Genomic DNA, 25438 nt, shown 5'->3' on the forward strand with positions numbered 1-25438 from the left:
TTAAAGAGAAAGAAAATATAGGGAACTGTGCACATATTGAAGAGATGTACTGAATACTTTTTTTTTTATAACTTTGACCAGACATACGCCCTCAGAGACTATATGACCCGTGCTGTTTGTGAGGCCCCCTACAGGCTAAACATGGTGCATACACTGTGCTTTACTATTGCATACATGAGACTGTGATATATACTTTTTCTGTACTGATTGATGTAAAACTGTTTGGAAAATGAACAATCACTGCAGAAAAATGCACTCTTCTCTCACTATCTACCTTTATCTCCCTGGAGAAATGTGATGGTGCTGGTTGTCCCAGCTCTGTGCAAATAAAGTTTTATAACTGCTTATCATGTGTTTTCTTCTGGCTATTTCATTCATATTCCCTGTAAGGCCTCTGTCCTGGTTCAGACTTGAGTCGCACAGAATTGCATGATGATGGAAATCACATTGTTCTCAATGATGTCTATTTACATGAATGCAACTCAGCATGGAGCAATTTTGGAACTTTGATGCGATTCCAGAACAATTTTGGCCCCATAGAGTTCAAAGGAATCACATAGAAATTGCACGTATATTCGATTCTGATGCGATCTGGAAAGTGATTTCATGTTTTTTAACCTTCAACTCTCCATCCAGGTAAAGCAGCAACACCTTGACTACTAGGGATGAAACTGCATGAAATCCACAGGAGTAAAATCATGTCAAAATCACTCACAAGTTGCACTTCAAATTTATTTATTTCAGGTACTTATATAGCGCTATCAATTTACGCAGCGCTTTACATATATATTGTACATTCACATCGGTCCCTAACCCTCAAGGGGTGTACAATCTAAGGTCCCTAACTCACATTCATTCATACACATACTAGGGCGAATTTAGACAGGAGCCAATTAACCTACCAGCATGTCTTTGGAGTGTGGGAAGAAACCAGAGTACCCGGAGGAAACCCAGGCAGGCACAGGGAGAACATGCAAACTCCAGGCAGGTGGTGCCGAGGTTGGCATACGAACCAATGACCCTAGTTCTGCCAGGTGGAAGTGCTAACCATTTAGGCACAATCTCCTCAAAAACGCATTGCACTTGTTTGAACCAGGCCTTAGAGTCCAGGATCGGGATCCTTGATCCAGCTGGTTACAGTCAGATCAGGAAACTTCATGGGGTTGATTTACTAAAGGTAAAGAGGCTGTTCATTTTGCCCATCAGTTGAATCAGTGCCACCTAACAGTGCAGCCTCATCAGTGGCTCCTCATCAGTGCAGCCTATCTGTGCCAATCAGTGAAGGAGACAAATTAATTTTTTAAAAACTTTATAACAAAACTAAAAAAGCTAAAAAACTAAAACAATGTTTGGTCTTTTTTGGTTTGTTTAGCAAAAAATAAAAACCCCACTGGTGATTAAATACCACCAAAAGAAAGCTCTATTTATCTAAAAAAAAAAAAAAAAAAAAAAAAAAAAAAAAAAAGATAAAAATTTAGTTTGGGTACAATGTTGCATGACCGCACAATTGTCATTCAAAGTATAAGACTGCTGAAAGCTGAAAATTGGTCTGGACAGGAAGGGGGTAAAAGTGCCCGGTAGGTTAAACCGGATACAGTGAAGGAAATGCGTTCAGCAGGATTTCTGGCTACCAGATGTCTTTTATGCAGGTAGCAAGTTGAGATTAGAAGCAGTCTTTTAAAGGGAGTTCTGCTAATCTCATTTAATTACCTGTATAAAAGACACCTGTCCACAGGAGCAATCAAACAATTAGATTCCAAACTCTCCACCATGGCAAAGACCAAAGAGCAGTCCAAGGATGTCAGGGACAAGATTGTAGACCTACACAAGGCTGGACTGGGCTACCAAAGTAACACCAAGCAGTTGGTGTAATCATTTGTGAAATGGAAGAAACGCAAAACAACTGTAAGTCTCCCTAGGTCTGTTGCACCATGCAAGATCTCACCTCGTAGAGTGTCAATGATCATGAGAACAGTGAGGAATCATCCCAGAACTACATGTGAGGATCTTGTCAATGATCTTCAGCCACCAAGAAAACAATTGGTAACACACTATGCTGACAAGGATTGAAATCCTGCAGTGCCCACAAGGTCCCTCTGCTCAAGAAAGCACATGTCTGAAGTTTGCCACTAAACATCTGAATGATGCAGAGGAGGACTGGTTGAAAGTGTTGTGGTCAGATGAGACCAAAATCGAGCTCTTTGGCATCAACTCAACAAATTTGGAGGAAGAGGAATGCTGCCTATAACCCCAAGAACACCATCCCAACTGTCAAACATGGTGGTGGAAACATTCTGCTTTGGGGGTGTTTTTTTTGCTAAGGGGACAGGATAACTGCACTGCATCAAAGGGATGATGGACGGGGCAATGTACCATCAAATCTTGGGTGAGAACCTTCTTCCCTCAGCCAGGGCATTGAAAATGGGTCTTGGATTGGTGTTCCAGCATGACAATGACCCAAAACACACAGCCAAGGCAACAAAGGAGTGGCTCAAGAAGAGTGGTCTAGCCAGTCTCCACCCCTTAATCCCATTAAAAATCTGTAGAGGGAGCTGAAAGTTTGAGTTGACAAACGTCAGCCACCAAACCTTAAGGACTTGGAGAGGATCTGCCAGGAGGAGTGGGCCAAAATCCCTCCTGAGATGTGTGCAAACCTGGTGGCCAACTACAGGAAACGTCTGACCTCTGTGATTGCCAACAAGGGATTTGCCACCAAGCACTAAGTCATGTTTTGTGAAGGGGATCAAATACTTATTTCCCTCGTGAACATGCAAATCAGTGCATCATTTGTTAGCCATGCATTTCTTTCGAATTTTTTGTTACTATTCTCTCTCTCAGTGTTACAATACACCATTTGATTTTTAGACTGATCATTTCTTTGTGAGTGGGCAAACATTCAAAATCAGCAGGGGATCAAATTTCTATTTCCTTCACTGTATAACCAAAAATGATCATTTATTTTAATTATGTATAATTTATTATTTTTTAATATTTTTATTAGTTTTTTTTTTAAATATACTGCCTGATGAAGATTTTTTTTGAATACACCATAAAGGCTGTAAAAGCAATCATTTCTCCTACTGCGAGAGCTGCAATTGGTCACAGCTTGTCACATGGTACAAGGCTGTTGTGAATAGCCTTGTAGCGTGTGATCTCTGTGATCATTCACAGATTTCACTAGTAGTAAGCAATGATGTCAGGAAGTGACATCTTGCTTACTACTATTCATGTGATCACTGAGGTCCCGTACAGCGATCAGTGTTCCGCTGTGTCCGGAGGACAAAGCAGACACCAGATTGCGGTGCTGCACGCTCCCATGGAGCACAGACAGGCTCAAAATGCGGGCGCCATTTATGAACGGCAACCCGCTCCTGCACTGCTCCCGCCCGGCCGTTTATGGACATGTGCTGGACGGGAAGTGGTTAAAATGGTGACAACACTGTTCATTCTGCAGTGAAATCACACATGTAGACAGGAGATGGATATTGTCCATACCTCTGTTATTGCATGGTCCACGGTTCAGATTTTAGGTCCTTCTCAGCCCTGACAAAGGGGGACTCTTACAGCACCTGAAACACGTTGACTTTCCTATGAAGATTTTTAAATAAAATCCCATTCTGAACTTTTAGTGGAGGAGTGGTACTTCTATTACTTTATCTATATGGTATTGCACATCTTTTTATTGTATTTTGCCCACAGTCACATCAACCTATGCTTGGAGGCCAACATTAGAAAAGGTGATGTTTTATCATTACATGTGTTTATGTGTTAAAAAAACAATGAAGTCATAATTAAGAGCATGAAGTGACACTGTCATTTTAAGTTGCATTACAGTTAAAAAAAACAAAACAAAACAAAAAAACTATTTTGTAAATCCAGAAACGAGGCTACTTATTGTATGTGTTTTGGGATCACTCAAATTGTCCCCAAAAAATATATTCTGCAGGGAGCTACAGTTAAAAGTCCACAGTGAAATCATGATACAGTTGGAAATGGCTTAGACCAGGGGTGGGCAAAGTTTTTGACTTGAGGGCCGCAATGGGTTCATATATTGGACCTGGGGGCCAGACCAAGAGTAGATGAATGATGTGTATGTGTCATCCATAGTAAGTATAGTAATATTCCCCCATAGTAAGCATAGTAATTCATCCCCCATATAGTAATTCATCCCCCATATAGTAATTCATCCCCCATATAGTAATTCATCCCCCATATTAATTCATCCCCCATATTAAGTCCCCAAGTCCCCCGTGTCAATTCACTTACCTTTGCTTCGCGCGTTCCTATCGCCGTATTCTCGCGCCGTTCCGGTGTAGCATGAAAATCTGTCTCCTATGAGGATCTGTCCCCCTCAACGTATCTGCGCATGTGCCAGTTTCAGGCATTAGCAGCCGATCGGCGATCTCCGGCACATGCGCAGATACGTCGAGGGGGACAGATCCTCATAGGAGACAGATTTTCATGCTACACCGGTCTTCAGGGCAGACTGTGAGAGGAGCCTAGCGGGAGCCTAGCTCCGCGGGCCGGATTAAAAGGTCCGCCGGGCTGTATACGGCCCGCGGGCCGTAGTTTACCCATTGCTGGCTTAGACAATCCTGAAATCCATCTGCAGATGAAACCATGCTTAATGCAAGCAGGTTAATTTTGCATCCTAAGTCCCAAGAGTTCCATTGTCCGCTGGAAGAAGGGCAGGGGTGGAGCCTGGATATGTGCAGGGTACCTCCCTCGAGGATCCTTTGGCATTAACAGCTGGTGAAGGTGGAGGTGAAGAGGCATCCGATGCATCAGCTGGCTTGAAAAATGCATCTTACGAAGAATCCTCTCTTCTACCCGCTGGAGAAAACCAAGACAAACATGAATCGGTTTGTTACCACAATGTTCAGTAAACTTCTCTGGTGTTGGATAAATACAATGGATAGGTTTTCCTATTGAGATGATTTATTAGGATGGGAAATGTCTCCAATAGGGACACAAACAACAATACAATTTAAGCCGTGAAGAGGGGTTAGAACATCTGAAATGGTTTACTATCTGCGCCTTTCTGTCACGGTGATAATCCCTTTTATTTGGTGAACAGGAATTAAGGGGGAAGTCTATCAAACAGGTTCACAGGCAGAAATAAAAGCCTGACAGAAATGCAATTCTTCCTCAAGCCATCTAAAGCTAGAGATACATTTTGGTTGGAGTTTAAAGCCCAGGCTCACCCCTGCAGCCCGAGTTGTTTTGTTTACTTTTGCCCTGACTGGGTGACCATTTGCCTAGAGTTGAGCTTTCATTTTGGCTGTCTGAAGTGAAATTATGTCTCCCAATGAGTCTGGAATGCCAACAGGGTCTAAATGATTATCATCACTTTTTGCTCTTCAATGCCGTAGTATGTTATTAAATAAAAATAAATTTTCTTGTGTTTATTTTTTATTATAGGTCTCGTCATAAACATAATTTTAAACAAATATTAAAGCAGAACTCTAGGCATATACCTACAGCTACAATACAGATGAGATGGTATCAAAAGGTTTGGCGACTACCACTGTTTACAAGAAAGTACTTTATCTACGTTCACACACTTCCACCTTCAACATAGTCCCCTTGCACAGCAATACAGCGCTCCCAGTGTTCCGGTCACTTCTGGAATGTGTCCTGGAGGTCTTCTTTTCAAAGCGCATCAAGCACCTTCTGCTATTCTTGGATCTCTTCTTTACAAAGAGGGTAAAGTCTGCAGGAGCCAGATTTGGTGAGTGCAGAAGTGAGATAATTGCAGCCTGGGGTCGAACTTGGCAGCAACATGTTGTTGGGAATGCAACACAATGTACTATAATGTACTATATATAGTGTTGTATGTTAATATCACTTGACCAGTAGATGGCACTGTACACTAAGGTTATTAGTTGTGCATATGTGTAAAACTTGTTGGTTCTCTATTCTTCTCTCTCATCTCAAACCAAGATGTCTGCTGTCACAGTTTGCTGAAATGTGTTCTGTATGTTTGTAACTTAAGCCACACAAGTAAAGGCAGAGTTCTGCCTCATCACAAGCTACCAGTGTCTTCTCTAACACATAACCAACACATGTCACATGTTCAAATCACACATGAGGATAGCCTGGACTGCCTTCATGTTTCTTCAGGGGTGCCTTGGCCAAATGCCCAAAACTTGTATACAAGCCTGCCTTTTAGTTACACAAAGCCACAGGGTTTTCATTGTGCAACATTATGACCTTCTAGGTGCCAGCATCCTGACAACCAATGACATCATCAGTTGAAAAGCAGGATGTCAGCTGCCTGCACAGCATCCTAGTTTGACCCTTCCCTGCCCCCCTCCATCAGTGCTGGGGTCACATTAGCTCAGTGATGGAGAAAAACTGAGGGAGAGGAGAAACATGGGAATACTAGTCAGTACCAGTGTGCAAAAGTGTATTTGCTTTGGAAGAATGAATCCCCTCTAATGTTGGGTGTCCTACATGTGTGGATGTTGCTGCGTTATATAAAACATTTCACTTTTAGAATGGGGTGCCTCAAGACTGTCCATTTTAAAAGGGTGCCTCGGGATTGTCCATCATTTTTAAGGGTGCCTCGGGATTGTCCATCATTTTTAAGGGTGCCTAAACTGTAAAAAAGGTTGAGAAACACTGCCGTATGATATACCGACAATGGCAGCAATGTTGTGGATTGTTCTCCAATGATCATCATGCACAAATTGCCGATTGGTTTCGACATTTTCGAGGGTTGAGCTTGTTGAAGGTCTTCCTGATCTCTCCTCGTCTTCCAGTGATGTTCTTCTGCTCTTGAAGCACATGTGCTACTCAAAACACTTCAACCAACTCATTGCAGCATTGCCATAAACTTTCTGAATCATGTCAAATGTCTCTGTGGCAGATTTGTCCAGTTTCAAACAGAATTTCACGTTTGCCCTTTGTTTTTTTTATTGCAGTAGTTAATACTTACAGACCTTATTCCCCTACACCCCCTGTGACTGAAAAGTGAATAGAAAAGCAGTAGGTTTGATAGGCTGAACTCTGGCACTTCACTCTCTCCTCCTATCGGGATACGCCACAGCAAAAGGAAATGCAGCAAACATTACTGCCTCCTTTATGCTGTTTCTCTTACTCCCAGTCTGAGCTCTGCTGTTTGAGGAACTACAAGATGCTGATACTGAGTCACATTCAGGCACTTACACTGCTTACATTAACCTCTTGCCGTTCACGTAATGCAAAATGAGTGGGCTTTAGAACCCACACATCTCATATATGCGTCCGTGGAAGGCAGAGCTTTATGAATTGAAGGCGTGCTCACGTCGTATACCCAGCACAGTGACCAAGCTGTCAAAGACAGCCTTTGGTCTCTATAAGGGCTCATGTACACGGGGTGTTTGGAAAACTCTTCTGAACTATGGAAACTGACTGCTGTAAAACGTAGGTTAAAAAAACATCAGTTTAGCTGCGTTTGCATACCGTGTTTATGCACGTTTGTGTTTAGAAGCATTTTTAAAAGATAACCTCAGGAGACCTTCCCAAACGCCCAGAATGCACTGAAAAACAGTAAAAAAGTGAAAACACTTTGCATGCATTTCTGATGATGAAAAAAGGCTCTGGACAGCATCTGGATATGGACCAGTTAAAAAAATGCTTCTAAACGCAAATGCTTATAAACGCAGTTAACCACGTTTACAAGCGTTTGAAACGCTGGTAAAATCTACTCCAGTTTGGTGCGTTCAAAAAAACAACTGTAAACTCAACTGCCTGTAAATGACTGTAAACGACTCTGTGTACATGGACACATAGGAAAACATAAAGGAGAGTTCAGGGGCTGCAGAAAAAAATGCTGAATGGCTCCTGAACGTCAGTTTATCAGCTGAAGTGTACATGAGCCCTTAATGATTGGAAGCTGGCAGGACTGGCTCACAATCACATAACCACTGATAGGCAATTGCAATGATCACACGATCGGCTGGTCTTTCCCACCCACCAGGCATAAAGACCCTGATACAGAGACCCTGGGCTGGGCTGGAAGGGGTTACAAAATACACGGAATGATAACAGAGCTGCATTCAATTGTGTCTTATATCTGCCTGGAGTTCACATTTCGGCAAAGAGCAGCAACGCTTCACGTTGTAAGATTTTGTATACTGGCTCTAGAACATTATTTATACTGGAAATGTGACAGGTACTCTTTAAGAAAATCAGCCAAGCATCTACCTGAGTTTGTGGAAGAGCCACATCAAAGGGGATATAGATGTCCTTTCCCAAAATCTTTACTACCCGCATGCTGTACGTGTGATCGCCAAGTACTGGACAAAACTTCAGGGTGCATTGAACCAGCAGCTGGTCTTTAAAGACTGCAAATAAAAAGTAGTAAAAAATATAAAATAATGATAAATGCAAATAATCCTCCCCAAAAGGAGCAATTCCATTTTTAGGTGACTGTAAGACAGTGGTCTCCCAACTGCGGCCCGGGGGCCAGATGTGGCCTTTTTCTTGGCTTTATCCGGCCCTTGGGACACTATTTCCCTTCACTGTCAGGAACAGTGGGGGATACTGTAGTTCCTGACAGACAACGGGACACCCACATTCTCCTCACTGACACCAATGATGGGACACTATTCTTCTCATTAACAATGACAGGGCACTACTCCTCCCGCTGACACCAATGACGGGGCACTACTCCTCCCGCTGACACCAATGACGGGGCACTACTCCTCCCGCTGGCACCAAAGACGGGGCACTACTCCTCCCGCTGGCACCAAAGACGGGGCACGACTCCTCCCGCTGGCACCAAAGACGGGGCACTACTCCTCCCGCTGGCACCAAAGACGGGGCACTACTCCTCCCGCTGGCACCAAAGACGGGGCACTACTCCTCCCGCTGGCACCAAAGACGGGGCACTACTCCTCCCGCTGACACCAATGACGGGGCACTACTCCTCCCGCTGAAACCAAAGACGGGGCACTACTCCTCCCGCTGGCACCAAAGACGGGGCACTACTCCTCCCGCTGGCACCAAAGACGGGGCACGACTCCTCCCGCTGGCACCAAAGACGGGGCACGACTCCTCCCGCTGGCACCAAAGACGGGGCACTACTCCTCCCGCTGGCACCAAAGACGGGGCACTACTCCTCCCGCTGGCACCAAAGACGGGGCACTACTCCTCCCGCTGACACCAATGACGGGGCACTACTCCTCCCGCTGACACCAAAGACGGGGCACTACTCCTCCCGCTGGCACCAAAGACGGGGCACTACTCCTCCCGCTGGCACCAAAGACGGGGCACTACTCCTCCCGCTGGCACCAAAGACGGGGCACTACTCCTCCCGCTGACACCAATGACGGGGCACTACTCCTCCCGCTGACACCAATGACGGGGCACTACTCCTCCCGCTGACACCAATGACGGGGCACTACTCCTCCCGCTGACACCAATGACGGGGCACTACTCCTCCCGCTGACACCAATGACGGGGCACTACTCCTCCCGCTGACACCAATGACGGGGCACTACTCCTCCCGCTGACACCAATGACGGGGCACTACTCCTCCCGCTGACACCAATGACGGGGCACTACTCCTCCCGCTGACACCAATGACGGGGCACTACTCCTCCCGCTGACACCAATGACGGGGCACTACCCTTCCCGCTGACACCAATGACGGGGCACTACCCTTCCCGCTGACACCAAAGACGGGGCACTACTCCTCCCGCTGGCACCAAAGACGGGGCACTACTCCTCCCGCTGGCACCAAAGACGGGGCACTACTCCTCCCGCTGGCACCAAAGACGGGGCACTACTCCTCCCGCTGGCACCAAAGACGGGGCACTACTCCTCCCGCTGGCACCAAAGACGGGGCACTACTCCTCCCGCTGGCACCAAAGACGGGGCACTACTCCTCCCGCTGGCACCAAAGACGGGGCACTACTCCTCCCGCTGGCACCAAAGACGGGGCACTACTCCTCCCGCTGGCTCCAAAGACGGGGCACTACTCCTCCCGCTGGCACCAAAGACGGGGCACTACTCCTCCCGCTGGCACCAAAGACGGGGCACTACTCCTCCCGCTGGCACCAAAGACGGGGCACTACTCCTCCCGCTGGCACCAATGACGGGGCACTACTCCTCCCGCTGACACCAATGACGGGGCACTATTCCTCCCGCTGACACCAATGACGGGGCACTATTCCTCCCGCTGACACCAATGACGGGGCACTATTCCTCCCGCTGACACCAATGACGGGGCACTATTCCTCCCGCTGACACCAATGACGGGGCACTATTCCTCCCGCTGACACCAATGACGGGGCACTATTCCTCCCGCTGACACCAATGACGGGGCACTATTCCTCCCGCTGACACCAATGACGGGGCACTATTCCTCCCGCTGACACCAATGACGGGGCACTACTCCTCCCGCTGGCACCAAAGACGGGGCACTACTCCTCCCGCTGGCACCAAAGACGGGGCACTACTCCTCCCGCTGGCACCAAAGACGGGGCACTACTCCTCCCGCTGGCACCAAAGACGGGGCACTACTCCTCCCGCTGGCACCAATGACGGGGCACTATTCCTCCCGCTGGCACCAATGACGGGGCACTATTCCTCCCGCTGACACCAATGACGGGGCACTACTCCTCCCGCTGACACCAATGACGGGGCACTACTCCTCCCGCTAACACCAATGACGGGGCACTACTCCTACCGCTGACACCAATGACGGGGCACTACTCCTCCCGCTGACACCAATGACGGGGCACTACTCCTCCCGCTGACACCAATGACGGGGCACTACTCCTCCCGCTGACACCAATGACGGGGCACTACTCCTCCCGCTGACACCAATGACGGGGCACTACTCCTCCCGCTGACACCAATGACGGGGCACTACTCCTCCCGCTGACACCAATGACGGGGCACCCTTCCTCTCGCTGACACCAATAACGGGGCACTATTCCTCTCGCTGACACCAATAACGGGGCACTATGCCTCCCGCTGACACCAATGACGGGGCACCCTTCCTCTCGCTGACACCAATGACGGGGCACTATTCCTCCCATTGACACCAAAGATGGGACACTATTCCTCCCATTGACACCAATGATGGGGCACTATTCCTCCCACTGATACCAATGATGGGGCACTATTCCTCCCACTGACACCAATGATGGGACACTATTCCTCTCACTGATACCAATGATGGAGCACTGTTCCCCCCACTGATACCAATGATGGGGCACTATTCCTCTCACTGATACCAATGACGGGGCACTACTCCTCCCGCTGACACCAATGACGGGGCACTACCCTTCCCGCTGACACCAATGACGGGGCACTACCCTTCCCGCTGACACCAAAGACGGGGCACTACTCCTCCCGCTGGCACCAAAGACGGGGCACTACTCCTCCCGCTGGCACCAAAGACGGGGCACTACTCCTCCCGCTGGCACCAAAGACGGGGCACTACTCCTCCCGCTGGCACCAAAGACGGGGCACTACTCCTCCCGCTGGCACCAAAGACGGGGCACTACTCCTCCCGCTGGCACCAAAGACGGGGCACTACTCCTCCCGCTGGCACCAAAGACGGGGCACTACTCCTCCCGCTGGCACCAAAGACGGGGCACTACTCCTCCCGCTGGCACCAAAGACGGGGCACTACTCCTCCCGCTGGCTCCAAAGACAGGGCACTACTCCTCCCGCTGGCTCCAAAGACAGGGCACTACTCCTCCCGCTGGCACCAAAGACGGGGCACTACTCCTCCCGCTGGCACCAATGACGGGGCACTACTCCTCCCGCTGACACCAATGACGGGGCACTATTCCTCCCGCTGACACCAATGACGGGGCACTATTCCTCCCGCTGACACCAATGACGGGGCACTATTCCTCCCGCTGACACCAATGACGGGGCACTATTCCTCCCGCTGACACCAATGACGGGGCACTATTCCTCCCGCTGACACCAATGACGGGGCACTATTCCTCCCGCTGACACCAATGACGGGGCACTATTCCTCCCGCTGACACCAATGACGGGGCACTATTCCTCCCGCTGACACCAATGACGGGGCACTATTCCTCCCGCTGACACCAATGACGGGGCACTACTCCTCCCGCTGGCACCAAAGACGGGGCACTACTCCTCCCGCTGGCACCAAAGACGGGGCACTACTCCTCCCGCTGACACCAATGACGGGGCACTACTCCTCCCGCTGACACCAATGACGGGGCACTACTCCTCCCGCTGACACCAATGACGGGGCACTACTCCTCCCGCTGACACCAATGACGGGGCACTACTCCTCCCGCTGACACCAATGACGGGGCACTACTCCTCCCGCTGACACCAATGACGGGGCACCCTTCCTCTCGCTGACACCAATAACGGGGCACTATTCCTCTCGCTGACACCAATAACGGGGCACTATGCCTCCCGCTGACACCAATGACGGGGCACCCTTCCTCTCGCTGACACCAATGACGGGGCACTATTCCTCCCATTGACACCAAAGATGGGACACTATTCCTCCCATTGACACCAATGATGGGGCACTATTCCTCCCACTGATACCAATGATGGGGCACTATTCCTCCCACTGACACCAATGATGGGACACTATTCCTCTCACTGATACCAATGATGGAGCACTGTTCCCCCCACTGATACCAATGATGGGGCACTATTCCTCTCACTGATACCAATGATGGGGCACTATTCCTCCCATTGACACCAATGATGGGGCACCATTCCTCTCACTGATACCTCCGATGGGGCACTATTTCTCTTACGAATACCAATAATGAGGCACTATTGCTTCAACTGACACCAATGAAGGACCACTATTACTCTCCCAATACTAACAGTGTAGCATTTACTCCACTGACACCAGGACGCCTGTTTCTCCTACCGGCTACAGTCTAGCCCCCCTAAAGTCTGAAGGACAGTAATCTTGCCCTTTATTTAGAAATTGTGGACACCGCTGCTGTAAATTATGTTCAACACATTGGGGGGGGGAATAAAAAAAAAAAATGAAATGCACATCTTTTACCTGCTAAATAATGTGCATTTACTATTTTTTTGTAAACGTTAGTAAACTGGATAAAACAATCTTTATGTATCCTTTGTTACTTCTGATCTCCTGCAGCTTCTTCCTGTCTACATGCACTCCAGTGATGGCTGCATAACATTTCTCAGGGTGGGTTTCCTGATGACAGCAGTAGACCATGCCTGTGTGATGTGGGTTCAAACAGCCACTTGTAATCTCTGTAAGAGGTCGTGTTACAGTGTGACAACATAGGAGCACAACTGGTAGACAAAGACAGAGCGTTGTCGCCCTGTAACAGGAAGTGCCTGCACAAGTACATTCATGGCAGGATCAGCAGGAATTATTAGAATGAAAAGTTGCAGATTTGAAAAGCTTGTATGTGATTTTAGCAATTGGATTTACATTTAACCTCTTCATGCCGGCCGAACCCAAATGTCCGGCCTGCCGGCGTTTGGGCCTAGACGCCGAGCGGCCACACATTTGCGTTCTATTAAAAAAGAACATATGTGCTGAGAGTGCACGCCCTGCACGCTCCCAGGACACATGTCTGGTACTCACGGAAATGTCCCGATCTCCACTTTCGATCGAGACCTTTCCCGATCATGTGACCGCCGTGACAACGTGTCACGGCGGTCACATGATCCTAAACCCCGCCTCCCAGTTTTCTGAAACCCTTAAAAGGGCCGGGAGGCGCCAGCACCAAGAGGTTAGAGCACTACGCACTCATTGAAAATATACTGTACATGGCCTTCCACCACAGGTGCGCTGCCTTTGCCCTCTGGCCTTGTTACATAGAGCAGTACAGGGGTTCCAGGACATGCAAACGTCTCACCACTGACTATCATTGAGCCTACAGAGCATTTATGATGTACCTTTCATGGGCTGCAGCTGTAACAAAGAACAACCATCCACAGAGTCCAGAACCTTATAGAATGTACGTCTCCTTCAATTCTCTTCTCTCCAGGCTCCCTTTGGATGGGTCAGTCACTAGAATGACCTGTACAAAAATCATAAACTGCATCTACACAGAAAAATAACTCAACACATCTGCTTATTTCATACCTCCTTCCCCCAGCAACATGCTAATGACATTTTTAAATAAAATCTTTTCATTGCATACCTTATTTTAGACCCAGTGACACTATCACTGGGTGTCTGTGCTTCTCTATGCAGTGCAGGCAGATCATGGCTATTGTGAGGGGCCAACAAGGTGCTGTACATACAGTAGTTTCCTAAATACACCACAGCCCCCTGCTTTAGTACTCCTTTCAAGAGCCCTCAGTGCCTAAGAAAACAATGAGCTGGTTCTTGGGAGGAGTTATGCAAATATTAAAGTGTCTTGATTAGTGGGAGCAGTGGGCATTCCGAGTCAGGCTTTATTTGTATGCAGACCCCCCTAGGTAACACCCCCAAGTGATCCTGAGCCTGCATGATTGGAAAAAACTGAAATCCAATGAATGAAAGGGTTGGGCCAGGGACAGTCAGGCTGGGGAGGAAAGGCCTAGAGCAGTGGTTCTCAACCTTTCTAACGCCGCGACCCTTTAATACAGTTCCTCATGTTGTGGTGACCCCCAACCATAAAATTATTTTCGTTGCTACTTCATAACTGTAATTTTGCAGGAGGAATAGTGCCCCGTCATTGGTGTCAGTGGGGGGAGGAACAGCGCCCCGTCCTTGGTGTCAGTGGGGGGAGGAACAGCGCCCCGTCCTTGGTGTCAGTGGGGGGAGGAACAGCGCCCCGTCCTTGGTGTCAGTGGGGGGAGGAACAGCGCCCCGTCCTTGGTGTCAGTGGGGGGAGGAACAGCGCCCCGTCCTTGGTGTCAGTGGGGGGAGGAACAGCGCCCCGTCCTTGGTGTCAGTGGGGGGAGGAACAGCGCCCCGTCCTTGGTGTCAGTGGGGGGAGGAACAGCGCCCCGTCCTTGGTGTCAGTGGGGGGAGGAACAGCGCCCCGTCCTTGGTGTCAGTGGGGGGAGGAACAGCGCCCCGTCCTTGGTGTCAGTGGGGGGAGGAACAGCGCCCCGTCCTTGGTGTCAGTGGGGGGAGGAACAGCGCCCCGTCCTTGGTGTCAGTGGGGGGAGGAACAGCGCCCCGTCCTTGGTGTCAGTGGGGGGAGGAACAGCGCCCCGTCCTTGGTGTCAGTGGGGGGAGGAACAGCGCCCCGTCCTTGGTGTCAGTGGGGGGAGGAACAGCGCCCCGTCCTTGGTGTCAGTGGGGGGAGGAACAGCGCCCCGTCCTTGGTGTCAGTGGGGGGAGGAACAGCGCCCCGTCCTTGGTGTCAGTGGGGGGAGGAACAGCGCCCCGTCCTTGGTGTCAGTGGGGGGAGGAACAGCGCCCCGTCCTTGGTGTCAGTGGGGGGAGGAACAGCGCCCCGTCCTTGGTGTCAGTGGGGGGAGGAACAGCGCCCCGTCCTTGGTGTCAGTGGGGGGAGGAACAGCGCCCCGTCCTTGGTGTCAGTGGGGGGAGGAACAGCGCCCCGTCCTTGGTGTCAGTGGGGGGAGGAACAGCGCCCCGTCCTTGGTGTCAGTGGGGGGAGGAACAGCGCCCCGTCCTTGGTGTCAGTGGGGGGAGGAACAGCGCCCCGTCCTTGGTGTCAGTGGGGGGAGGAACAGCGCCCCGTCCTTGGTGTCAGTGGGGGGAGGAACAGCGCCCCGTCCTTGGTGTCAGTGGGGGGAGGAACAGCGCCCCGTCCTTGGTGTCAGTGGGGGGAGGAACAGCGCCCCGTCCTTGGTGTCAGTGGGGGGAGGAACAGCGCCCCGTCCTTGGTGTCAGTGGGGGGAGGAACAGCGCCCCGTCCTTGGTGTCAGTGGGGGGAGGAACAGCGCCCCGTCCTTGGTGTCAGTGGGGGGAGGAACAGCGCCCCGTCCTTGGTGTCAGTGGGGGGAGGAACAGCGCCCCGTCCTTGGTGTCAGTGGGGGGAGGAACAGCGCCCCGTCCTTGGTGTCAGTGGGGGGAGGAACAGCGCCCCGTCCTTGGTGTCAGTGGGGGGAGGAACAGCGCCCCGTCCTTGGTGTCAGTGGGGGGAGGAACAGCGCCCCGTCCTTGGTGTCAGTGGGGGGAGGAACAGCGCCCCGTCCTTGGTGTCAGTGGGGGGAGGAACAGCGCCCCGTCCTTGGTGTCAGTGGGGGGAGGAACAGCGCCCCGTCCTTGGTGTCAGTGGGGGGAGGAACAGCGCCCCGTCCTTGGTGTCAGTGGGGGGAGGAACAGCGCCCCGTCCTTGGTGTCAGTGGGGGGAGGAACAGCGCCCCGTCCTTGGTGTCAGTGGGGGGAGGAACAGCGCCCCGTCCTTGGTGTCAGTGGGGGGAGGAACAGCGCCCCGTCCTTGGTGTCAGTGGGGGGAGGAACAGCGCCCCGTCCTTGGTGTCAGTGGGGGGAGGAACAGCGCCCCGTCCTTGGTGTCAGTGGGGGGAGGAACAGCGCCCCGTCCTTGGTGTCAGTGGGGGGAGGAACAGCGCCCCGTCCTTGGTGTCAGTGGGGGGAGGAACAGCGCCCCGTCCTTGGTGTCAGTGGGGGGAGGAACAGCGCCCCGTCCTTGGTGTCAGTGGGGGGAGGAACAGCGCCCCGTCCTTGGTGTCAGTGGGGGGAGGAACAGCGCCCCGTCCTTGGTGTCAGTGGGGGGAGGAACAGCGCCCCGTCCTTGGTGTCAGTGGGGGGAGGAACAGCGCCCCGTCCTTGGTGTCAGTGGGGGGAGGAACAGCGCCCCGTCCTTGGTGTCAGTGGGGGGAGGAACAGCGCCCCGTCCTTGGTGTCAGTGGGGGGAGGAACAGCGCCCCGTCCTTGGTGTCAGTGGGGGGAGGAACAGCGCCCCGTCCTTGGTGTCAGTGGGGGGAGGAACAGCGCCCCGTCCTTGGTGTCAGTGGGGGGAGGAACAGCGCCCCGTCCTTGGTGTCAGTGGGGGGAGGAACAGCGCCCCGTCCTTGGTGTCAGTGGGGGGAGGAACAGCGCCCCGTCCTTGGTGTCAGTGGGGGGAGGAACAGCGCCCCGTCCTTGGTGTCAGTGGGGGGAGGAACAGCGCCCCGTCCTTGGTGTCAGTGGGGGGAGGAACAGCGCCCCGTCCTTGGTGTCAGTGGGGGGAGGAACAGCGCCCCGTCCTTGGTGTCAGTGGGGGGAGGAACAGCGCCCCGTCCTTGGTGTCAGTGGGGGGAGGAACAGCGCCCCGTCCTTGGTGTCAGTGGGGGGAGGAACAGCGCCCCGTCCTTGGTGTCAGTGGGGGGAGGAACAGCGCCCCGTCCTTGGTGTCAGTGGGGGGAGGAACAGCGCCCCGTCCTTGGTGTCAGTGGGGGGAGGAACAGCGCCCCGTCCTTGGTGTCAGTGGGGGGAGGAACAGCGCCCCGTCCTTGGTGTCAGTGGGGGGAGGAACAGCGCCCCGTCCTTGGTGTCAGTGGGGGGAGGAACAGCGCCCCGTCCTTGGTGTCAGTGGGGGGAGGAACAGCGCCCCGTCCTTGGTGTCAGTGGGGGGAGGAACAGCGCCCCGTCCTTGGTGTCAGTGGGGGGAGGAACAGCGCCCCGTCCTTGGTGTCAGTGGGGGGAGGAACAGCGCCCCGTCCTTGGTGTCAGTGGGGGGAGGAACAGCGCCCCGTCCTTGGTGTCAGTGGGGGGAGGAACAGCGCCCCGTCCTTGGTGTCAGTGGGGGGAGGAACAGCGCCCCGTCCTTGGTGTCAGTGGGGGGAGGAACAGCGCCCCGTCCTTGGTGTCAGTGGGGGGAGGAACAGCGCCCCGTCCTTGGTGTCAGTGGGGGGAGGAACAGCGCCCCGTCCTTGGTGTCAGTGGGGGGAGGAACAGCGCCCCGTCCTTGGTGTCAGTGGGGGGAGGAACAGCGCCCCGTCCTTGGTGTCAGTGGGGGGAGGAACAGCGCCCCGTCCTTGGTGTCAGTGGGGGGAGGAACAGCGCCCCGTCCTTGGTGTCAGTGGGGGGAGGAACAGCGCCCCGTCCTTGGTGTCAGTGGGGGGAGGAACAGCGCCCCGTCCTTGGTGTCAGTGGGGGGAGGAACAGCGCCCCGTCCTTGGTGTCAGTGGGGGGAGGAACAGCGCCCCGTCCTTGGTGTCAGTGGGGGGAGGAACAGCGCCCCGTCCTTGGTGTCAGTGGGGGGAGGAACAGCGCCCCGTCCTTGGTGTCAGTGGGGGGAGGAACAGCGCCCCGTCCTTGGTGTCAGTGGGGGGAGGAATAGCGCCCCGTCCTTGGTGTCAGTGGGGGGAGGAATAGCGCCCCGTCCTTGGTGTCAGTGGGGGGAGGAATAGCGCCCCGTCCTTGGTGTCAGTGGGGGGAGGAATAGCGCCCCGTCATTGGTGTCCGTGGGAGGAATAGCGCCCCGTCATTGGTGTCCGTGGGAGGAATAGCGCCCCGTCATTGGTGTCCGTGGGAGGAATAGCGCCCCGTCATTGGTGTCCGTGGGAGGAATAGCGCCCCGTCATTGGTGTCCGTGGGAGGAATAGCGCCCCGTCATTGGTGTCCGTGGGAGGAATAGCGCCCCGTCATTGGTGTCAGTGGGGGGAGGAATAGCGCCCCGTCATTGGTGTCAGTGGGGGGAGGAATAGCGCCCCGTCATTGGTGTCAGTGGGGGGAGGAATAGCGCCCCGTCATTGGTGTCAGTGGGGGGAGGAATAGCGCCCCGTCATTGGTGTCAGTGGGGGGAGGAATAGCGCCCCATCCTTGGTGTCAGTGGGGGGAGGAATAGCGCCCCATCCTTGGTGTCAGTGGGGGGAGGAATAGCGCCCCATCCTTGGTGTCAGTGGGGGGAGGAATAGCGCCCCATCCTTGGTGTCAGTGGGGGGAGGAATAGCGCCCCATCCTTGGTGTCAGTGGGGGGAGGAATAGCGCCCCATCCTTGGTGTCAGTGGGGGGAGGAATAGCGCCCCATCCTTGGTGTCAGTGGGGGGAGGAATAGCGCCCCATCCTTGGTGTCAGTGGGGGGAGGAATAGCGCCCCATCCTTGGTGTCAGTGGGGGGAGGAATAGCGCCCCATCCTTGGTGTCAGTGGGGGGAGGAATAGCGCCCCATCCTTGGTGTCAGTGGGGGGAGGAATAGCGCCCCATCCTTGGTGTCAGTGGGGGGAGGAATAGCGCCCCATCCTTGGTGTCAGTGGGGGGAGGAATAGCGCCCCATCCTTGGTGTCAGTGGGGGGAGGAATAGCGCCCCATCCTTGGTGTCAGTGGGGGGAGGAATAGCGCCCCATCCTTGGTGTCAGTGGGGGGAGGAATAGCGCCCCATCCTTGGTGTCAGTGGGGGGAGGAATAGCGCCCCATCCTTGGTGTCAGTGGGGGGAGGAATAGCGCCCCATCCTTGGTGTCAGTGGGGGGAGGAATAGCGCCCCATCCTTGGTGTCAGTGGGGGGAGGAATAGCGCCCCATCCTTGGTGTCAGTGGGGGGAGGAATAGCGCCCCATCCTTGGTGTCAGTGGGGGAGGAATAGCGCCCCATCCTTGGTGTCAGTGGGGGGAGGAATAGCGCCCCATCCTTGGTGTCAGTGGGGGGAGGAATAGCGCCCCATCCTTGGTGTCAGTGGGGGGAGGAATAGTGCCCCATCCTTGGTGTCAGTGGGGGGAGGAATAGTGCCCCATCCTTGGTGTCAGTGGGGGGAGGAATAGTGCCCCATCCTTGGTGTCAGTGGGGGGAGGAATAGTGCCCCATCCTTGGTGTCAGTGGGGGGAGGAATAGTGCCCCATCCTTGGTGTCCAAGAGGGGAGGAATAGTGCCCCATCCTTGGTGTCCAAGAGGGGAGGAATAGTGCCCCATCCTTGGTGTCCAAGAGGAGAGGAATAGTGCCCCATCCTTGGTGTCCAAGAGGGGAGGAATAGTGCCCCATCCTTGGTGTCCAAGAGGGGAGGAATAGTGCCCCATCCTTGGTGTCAGTGGGGGGAGGAATAGTGCCCCATCCTTGGTGTCAGTGGGGGGAGGAATAGTGCCCCATCCTTGGTGTCAGTGGGGGGAGGAATAGTGCCCCATCCTTGGTGTCAGTGGGGGGAGGAATAGTGCCCCATCCTTGGTGTCAGTGGGGGGAGGAATAGTGCCCCATCCTTGGTGTCAGTGGGGGGAGGAATAGTGCCCCATCCTTGGTGTCAGTGGGGGGAGGAATAGTGCCCCAACCTTGGTGTCAGTGGGGGGAGGAATAGTGCCCCATCCTTGGTGTCCAAGAGGGGAGGAATAGTGCCCCATCCTTGGTGTCCAAGAGGAGAGGAATAGTGCCCCATCCTTGGTGTCCAAGAGGGGAGGAATAGTGCCCCATCCTTGGTGTCCAAGAGGGGAGGAATAGTGCCCCATCCTTGGTGTCAGTGGGGGGAGGAATAGTGCCCCATCCTTGGTGTCAGTGGGGGGAGGAATAGTGCCCCATCCTTGGTGTCAGTGGGGGGAGGAATAGTGCCCCATCCTTGGTGTCAGTGGGGGGGAAGGAATTGTGCCCCATCCTTGGTGTCAGTGGGGGGAGGAATAGTGCCCCATCCTTGGTGTCAGTGGGGGGAGGAATAGTGCCCCATCCTTGGTGTCAGTGGGGGGAGGAATAGTGCCCCATCCTTGGTGTCAGTGGGGGGAGGAATAGTGCCCCATCCTTGGTGTCAGTGGGGGGAGGAATAGTGCCCCATCCTTGGTGTCAGTGGGGGGAGGAATAGTGCCCCATCCTTGGTGTCAGTGGGGGGAGGAATAGTGCCCCATCCTTGGTGTCAGTGGGGGGAGGAATAGTGCCCCATCCTTGGTGTCAGTGGGGGGAGGAATAGTGCCCCATCCTTGGTGTCAGTGGGGGGAGGAATAGTGCCCCATCCTTGGTGTCAGTGGGGGGAGGAATTGTGCCCCATCCTTGGTGTCAGTGGGGGGAGGAATTGTGCCCCATCCTTGGTGTCAGTGGGGGAGGAATAGTGCCCCATCATTGGTGTCAGTGGGAGGAATAGTGTCCCATCGTTGGTGTCAGTGGGAGGAATAGTGCCCCATCATTGGTATTAGTAACACCAATGATGGGGCACTATTCCCACTGACACCAATGATACTTACCTTGCTGATCCCTGCTCCAGCCTGGGCTCGCTCGCTCCCTCCCTCTCCCATGGTATCGACACTTACCTGTCAGCTGTCTTCCTTCTCCGGCCGCTCTCCTCCTCTTCACTCGCTCGATCTTCGCGGTGCCGCTTGGCTCCTCCTCTCCAAGCTCCACCTCCTCGCCGGTGATTGGCCGCCTGTGTGCCTCTCCTGAGCTATAGTTCCAGCGGCCAATCACAGACGAGGATTGATCCCGGGGTGTGTCCAGATGACAGGGGCGGCATGTCATCCCGCCCACACCTGGAGACGGCTAGAGGAGCGGTGTCTCGGTTCCTAAGACCATCGGAAATATGTGTTTTCTGATGGTCTTAGGCGACACCTGTGGAAGCGTCGTTCGTCCCCCAAAGGGGTCGCGACCCCCAGGTTGAGAACCGCTGGCCTAGAGGGTGCTGAATGTCCTCCAGCCAGAAAACGAGACAGGCCCCATGTGATCTGCTTCTAATGAACAATGGGAGAAGCCAGGGGCGTCCCTAGGGTTGGTGTCACCCGGTGCGGTAACACTTGGTGAGACCCCCTCCGACGATCCCCACAGAATAGATCGGATCTGCAGATTGAGCATAATGGATCGGACTACAATCTATTATGCTCAATCCGCAGATATGATCCATCCTGCGGGGATCGTCAGCTTTCTTTACAACTTACCTTTTCTTGGAGCGGGTCCGGTACAACTGCGCATGTCCCGGTTTCAGGCACGATCAATAGATGATAGCAGTAGCCCTATCATCGATTGATCGTGCCTGAAACCAGGACATGCACAGTTGCTTTAGGGGGACATATCTACATGGGAGACACATCTTGCCAATACACCGGTGTCACACCGCAGGATCGTCCGCATGCAACCTATACGGGGTGACACCGGATCCGCTCCAAGAAAAAGTTGTAAAGAAAGCAGACAATTGTCGGCTTGTTTTACAACTTACCTTTTTGTGGAGTGGGTCCGGTGTCACCCCTTGCAGTCGGTGTCACCCGGTGCGGACCGCACCCCCCGCACCTGCCTCGGGACGCCACTAGGAGAAGCTCACAGTGTGCAGTGAAATCAGAGTAAGCAATTACAGTACAGGAGAGGAGCTGTACAACAAGACTGAAGGGAAGGCTGGAGTTCAGCTTCAATCCCCAAAGGGCCACAAGCTGCTCAAATCCAATGAGACATCAAATCAACTTACCAGCCTTAGATCTTTAATACTTTCCTCCTTTAGAGATACTTTTACATCCCCTTCCGCTGGGTCTGGCACTCCCAAAGTGATCACACTGAAAAATAAGGGGCCATTATTCATAAGAAGTCTTTATTCAAATCCCAGCCACGACACTAACTACATGGAGTATGCATGTTCCCTATTGGGGCACTATTCCTCCCCCCACTGACACCAAGGATGGGGCACTATTCCTCCCCCCACTGACACCAAGGATGGGGCACTATTCCTCCCCCCACTGACACCAAGGATGGGGCACTATTCCTCCCACTGATACCAATGATGGGGCATTATTCCTCCTCCCACTGATACCAATGATGGGGCACTATTCCTCCTCCCACTGATACCAATGATGGGGCACTATTCCTCCTCCCACTGATACCAATGATGGGGCACTATACACCAGCACAATGGATTTGAAATTAAACTAACAAGATGTGCTTTATTTGCAGACTGCCAGCTTTAATTTGAGGGTATTTACATCCAAATCAGGTGAACGGTGTAGGAATTACAACAGTTTGCATATGTGCCTCCCACTTATTATGGGACCAAAAGTAATGGGACAGAATAAAAATCATAAATCAAACTTTCACTTTTTAATACTTGGTTGCAAATCCTTTGCAATCAATTACAGCCTGAAGTCTGGAACGCATAGACATCACCAGACGCTGGGTTTCATCCCTGGTGATGCTCTGCCAGGCCTCTACTGCAACCGTCTTCAGTTCCTGCTTGTTCTTGGGGCATTTTCCCTTCAGTTTTGTCTTCAGCAAGTGAAATGCATGCTCAATCGGATTCAGGTCAGGTGATTGACTTGGCCATTGCATAACATTCCACTTCTTTCCCTTAAAAAACGCTTTGGTTGCTTTTACAGTATGCTTTGGGTCATTGTCCATCTGCACTGTGAAGCGGCGTCCAATGAGTTGTGAAGCATTTGGCTGAATATGAGCAGATAATATTGCCCGAAACACTTCAGAATTCATCCTGCTGCTTTTGTCAGCAGTCACATCATCAATAAATACAAGAGAACCAGTTCCATTGGCAGCCATACATGCCCACGCCATGACACTACCACCACCATGCTTCACTGATGAGGTGGTATGCTTAGGATCATGAGCAGTTCCTTTCCTTCTCCATACTCTTCTCTTCCCATCACTCTGGTACAAGTTGATCTCGGTCTCATCTGTCCATAGGATGTTGTTCCAGAACTGTGAAGGCTTTTTTAGATGTCGTTTGGCAAACTCTAATCTGGCCTTCCTGTTTTTGAGGCTCACCAATGGTTTACATCTTGTGGTGAACCCTCTGTATTCAATCTGGTGAAGTTTTCTCTTGATTGTTGACTTTGACACACATACACCTACCTCCTGGAGAGTGTTCTTGATTTGGCCAACTGTTGTGAAGGGTCTTTTCTTCACCAGGGAAAGAATTCGGTCATCCACCACAGTTGTTTTCCATGGTCTTCCTGGTCTTTTTGTGTTGTTCCAAACAGTTGTTTTGGCCATGCCTAATGTTTTTGCTATCTCTCTGATGGGTTTTTTTTGTTTTTTCAGCCTAATGATGGCTTGTTTCACTGATAGTGACAGCTCTTTGGATCTCATCTTGAGAGTTGACAGCAACAGATTCCAAATGCAAATAGCACACTTGAAATGAACTCTGGACCTTTTATCTGCTCATTGTAATTGGGATAATGAGGGAATAACACACACCTGGCCGTGGAACAGCTGAGAAGCCAATTGTCCCATTACTTTTGGTCCCTTAACAAGTGGGAGGCACATATGTAAACTGTTGTAATTCCTACACCGTTCACCAGATTTGGATGTAAATACCCTCAAATTAAAGCTGACAGTCTGCAGTTAAAGCACATCTTGTTTGTTTCATTTCAAATCCATTGTGGTGGTGTATAGAGCCAAAAATGTTACAATTGTGTCGATGTCCCAATATTTATGGACCTGACTGTATATGTAAAGTGCTGCATAAATTGATGGCGCTATATAAGTACGAGCAGGATGTGTTAAACGATAACGATATTGTGAACAAAAAATGTTGTCGTTTTGCATACGAATGGCCGATTTTCTATGCGGTGGTATGACGGTCGTACGAAACAAATCAATCAAGCGCTATCACGCATGAGCGGAAACAGAAGATGACCCGGATGTTTATGTCCAAGGAATCTTCGTAAACACCAAGGAAAAATCCAAATGTTAAAAGTAGATTGTGCTAATGAGATAATGAAACCAGAATTCTGCAGATTATATATTATGTATCACTATTTATGTATGTAGGTCATGTAATAAACGATATTATACTCATTGCTGGTAATTGTTGTGTATATCGCTCGTTCTGGCCTGAAGGGCGTGGCTACAAGGTCACACGCACACCGCATCACTTGCACTTGTACAGAAGACGTCAACAGTACGCATTGCCCGATGAACGATTTTTTTTAGATAATTAATGTGGGCCACGATTTCGACCAACGAACAAACGCCTCTTGGTCGTCGGATGACCGATCGGTCGATTTTCTAATCGTGTATTCCCACCTTAAGGCTCATCCTTGCCATTAACAGCAGCGTTGTCAGCCTGCTGTGTTCACTCCTTCAGATGGTCATTGGGTTGTCTAACAGTTCTATCAGATAAGCAGCCTAATGGCCAACTAAAGCCCAGTACACATGTACCAAAAGTTGGCCAGTTCAGCAGGAACTGGTCAACTTTCAGCATGTGTATTGCTGTCTTCAACAGAATCTGGGCTAACAAGAGTACACAGCATGCTGACAATGCTTCTGCTAACTGAGGAACCAAAAAAAAAATCTAAAACCTTAAAGAGATCCCATGCAAAGCAAAGCAACAGCTTCATCTAGCTGCCCCCTCAACTGTTCTATTTGGCTGCCAGAAACAAAGAAATGAAGCCCTGTGTTAGAGTCTAAGCCCTGTATAAGCTCTAGACTCACTGTCTGCCTCCATGTCACATCATTGGTGGCTGTGCGACCAATCACCATTGCTGCAGGTCACATGCTCCCTGTATCTGGAAGTATTATTATTATAATACAGGATTTATGGTGCCAACAGTTTGCTCGGCGCTTTACAATATAAAGGGAGACAATACAGCAACAATACAGTTCAATACAAGAGGGTCCTGGGAGCAGGGGCGGACTGACCATTTGGAACCTCGGGCACTGCCCGAGGGCCCGGGGTCAGTAGGGGGCCCCATGAGATGCCCCTGG

The 25438-nt window shown here is 52.1% G+C and overlaps 1 pseudogene; it reads right to left on the minus strand.

The window, feature by feature from the left end:
• Nucleotides 1–718: 718 nt before the first annotated feature.
• Nucleotides 719–25438, minus strand: part of LOC149461170 (mitochondrial mRNA pseudouridine synthase RPUSD3-like) — a 36778-nt pseudogene continuing 12058 nt past the window's right edge.

The sequence above is a fragment of the Staurois parvus genome, unplaced genomic scaffold (assembly GCF_062004578.1).
Source record: "Staurois parvus isolate SC_StPar_1 unplaced genomic scaffold, SC_StPar_1.0 ptg000209l, whole genome shotgun sequence".
NCBI classification, from domain to species: Eukaryota; Metazoa; Chordata; class Amphibia; order Anura; family Ranidae; genus Staurois; species Staurois parvus.